Source organism: Eucalyptus grandis, chromosome 10 (assembly GCF_016545825.1).
Source record: "Eucalyptus grandis isolate ANBG69807.140 chromosome 10, ASM1654582v1, whole genome shotgun sequence".
NCBI classification, from domain to species: Eukaryota; Viridiplantae; Streptophyta; class Magnoliopsida; order Myrtales; family Myrtaceae; genus Eucalyptus; species Eucalyptus grandis.
Window position 1 is genome coordinate 35815301 of NC_052621.1, and position 3890 is coordinate 35819190.

Below are 3890 nucleotides of genomic sequence, written 5' to 3' on the forward strand. Positions count from 1 at the left end.
CCCGGATCCAATGCTTTTGGATTTTTTTTTAAAAATAAAAAGAAAAATAAAAATCATTTTCAAAATTTAAAAAAAAATTCTTTCTTTTTGTCTTTTCCCACTGCGCAATGCGCACTCCCCCTCCTGCGATTCCTCCTTTCCGAGACCAACTTTTGCCATCTTTTCTCTATTATTATTTTTTTCTGATTTTTCCTTTTTCTTGCTTTTTTTATTTCCCCTCTAGCGTCCTTCTTCTTGGCCAACGCTTCTTCCTCAATTTGCGCCGTTTTCTCCGAACTAAAAACAACACCGCGGCAAACCCTCACCGGTGTTTGGAGGGTCGCCAAGCTACCATCTGGTGCTGGTAATTCGTTCCGATCGATGATGACCACTGTTTGACACCCATTCCGGTGACAACAAAGCCATTTTTCGGCATGAAGAAAAACTTCATCGACTCGAATACGCATGAATATTTCTCACGAATACTATGAAAACACCACAAATACGAGCAAAGCAAGCAGGACTCCGCGGGCATGAGAGCAAAAACGAGTTGGTCTTGCATTAGAACATACACTACTCTTCAGTTTTTTTAAGGCATTTCATCAAACGCATAAGACGCACTAACTAGAGAGGTAAGCATGGACTTGATCGGGCCTCGAGTTCAGGCCAAGATCATCACGCGATACACAAGCACTATTCTGGATCGGCTTAAGGACAAGTTTATCAGCCTTTAACTTGAGTTTAAACAAAAATAACAAGTCTTGGCCATGACACCAAACACAAACAAATATTTGCATAAAGCACTACAATAAGCACGCATAAGCTGCGTGAGAAATGAAAACGAGCACAGCGGAATTTCGGGTGAGGATCGAGACGGAAGCTCGTGCGAACTGGTCGACCATGAACTCTAGCCCGACGCCCCACCAACAAAAGGGCAAGCGTACTCGGGAATGACCTACCTGGTTCGAAGGGGAGCATTGTGGTGGACGACGGCTCTCAGACGGACGATTGGTGACGGCCAAGCTGTACTTTAGTCTCACGCTCTCCCTTTGGCTCACCTCTACTCTCTGAAGCTTCCCCCCAGTTCCCTCTGTCTCTCCCTCACTTTGTTTTGTGCTGGGGTTCTCTGTGTTTTCCCCCTCCATCTCTACCTCAAAACTACCGTTAATCAGCCTCCTTTCCTTGCCCGTGTATGCGCTTGCGGCTATTTCGTTTCTTAGGGCAAGTTAGCGGCATTTTCGGCTAAGATAGCAACAGGTTCTCTTGGGTTTTGACAACCGTAGGCATTGCCACGCTACAATCGTGTGTCATCGCTTCCCCTGGCTCCTCCATCGCTGCTCCTCCTACTACTCTGTCTTTTGCAGGTCCTATGTGAAGATCAACCGAAGGGAGAAGACCCTCGTTCGCGGGCTGGGCTAGAAGGGAAAAATGGTTGGGTCGGGCCCAGCGTACGGGGAGAGAAGAGGAAGGAAGGGGGGCGGGGTGGGCTAAGGCCAGATCCAACCCGACCCAACCCTTAAGGCTTTTTTTCAAAAAATAATAATTAATTAATTGATTAATTTTTTATTTTTTATGATTTTTTTTTGCGACTAATTCCTAATTTTGTACACGATTAAATCCTAAATAAAATAATAAAATTTATGTGTCAACACAGTAAAAGACAGCCGATTGTGTCTTTGTCTACAACAAAAGCTGAATATAGAGCAGCAGCAATGGCAGCTCGAGAGCATGTGGCTAGTGAGTTATTGGATAATCTTCATCGGTCAATAGGTTATTCGACAATATTGTATTGTGGTAATCTATCCACTATAAGATTGGCAGAGAATCCAGTTTTCCATGCTAGGACTATGCATGTGGAAGTCCACCATCACTTTCTGCAAGAGAAAGTGTTGGATGGTGAGATCAAGATGAAGTACATCAAGACAGGTGATCAAGTTGCTGATATCTTCACCAAAGGTCTTAGATATGCAAAGTTTGAAGAGTTCTGAGCTCAGCTTGGTATGGTCACGAGGACTATCCTTAGAGAGACTAGTCGGTGAGGGGGAGTATTGAAGATATCACCGTCTATCTCTCGTGACTCTTCATGTTTGGTCGAAAGGCTATTCAATTTCCGACATAAGTCTTTTTGGCACACATATTAAAGTGTCTTTTTTACTATTTATTTAGACATGTCTTTTCATATATCTAAGGTATGTCAAGAGTCGTGTTTTAAGCCCACATATAAACGAATCTTGTCATTTCAAATAATGAAGAGTGAAAAGACTTTTCTGCAAGTAAAGTAGTGTATTCATCTCCTTCCTTAAGAGCTTCTCTTGTAAGAGTGTTATTAGAGCAGTGCGATTCAGATATTCAATAATGATGACAATGATAAACGTCCGATTGCGTGAAGAAATTGCTTGTAAATGTAAAGGATGTTACTATTTTTTGTGCAAATTGCCGTACATTACACTTTAATTATATATATTGCGTACCATTTTGATTGTTCTAGTTACTATGCATTATATGGTAAATTATATAAATCGGGCCGGTGCATGCATTCTATGTTTTTCTGCCTTTTTACTTCTCATGTTTTTATGGGGGAAAATTTGATTTGGTTGTCTCGTGCCACTTTTAGTTATTTTTATGAACCGGTGAGTCATGGTATATGCTACTCGAACTTGATGACTGTTCTCCAAAGAGAGAGAGAGAGAGAGATTGAAGCTTCAATATAAAAATGAAAGTTCACTTAATGCAAACTGAAGATATATGTGAACTTGGAAATGATGTTATGTGTTGAAAGAAGATATGATTGGATTTGATTGGAGATTTGTTTTGATTGTAATTGATAGGAGATGTGATTATTTTAGGACTAGAAAGATTAGAAGAATTTATTTACTTTTTTATTGAGTCCTCTTGTACGATATATACATTTTTGTAATAGATACAAAAATCAATGAAGAGCATACAATTTTCCTCTTACAAATTTCCACATTTCTCTTCTACTCGGATTCGTGACATGGTATCAGAGCGTGTCTTGATTCTGAGATAGCTTCCGCACTGAATTACCTCCATTTCTTCCCTGTTTCTCGTTGCTACGATACTCGCAAAACAAAACAGCATCCATTTCTTCTTTGTTTCTTGTTGTTGCGACACTCGCAAAATAGAACATCATCGATTCTTTGTCCAAAAATTCAGCCTTCGATTCTTTGTCCAAAAAACCAATTTGCAAAACAGAGTTGTTGCAGAATTTTTAGAAAATTGTCATTATGACAAAACCACAAACACCTACCTTAGGTTCCGGTGATCAATCCGTAGGAGAAACGACGCCACCAGCCTCGCAGATCCAAGAAACCTCATCAGTCATTACTGTGTCCGAAGAGCAGATTTAGCTGCAGACTCAAATTCAACATGCACAGTGGGCATCTGTTCCGGCTAAGGTCAATTTGGGGCAGCCTTATCCGGGCCAACCTTACCAATTAGTACCATATCCTTAGTACTATGGGCCGGGCCCAAATGCATCATTGCCGGGATTTCGAAGTGGTGTATAGACTGATGGAGGCCCACCAACCAGTAACGGGGCAAGCACAACCACCAGTTCACAGCAAACAAGCGGATCAGCCGAACCGGGTATGGGAATGAATCCCTACCCGAGTTCATTTTTTCTCAAATACAGGTCTTACAATTGGATCTGGCGGATTGGGTTTGGGAGCGAATCCCTACCCGAATCCGCCAGGGTTTCTCCCATACCAGATCTACGCTGCCAGCAGCCGGCCGAAGCCCGATGACCCTCTTTTCACAAGCAATGCCCACGTACCAGATTTGAAACTTGTTGCTTAACAGTTAACAAGGCCAGACAATTACTCGAGATGGTCGCGCGAGTTCCAGCGTGCACTGGTAACGAAAGATAAGGAGGGCTTTATTGACGAAATGGT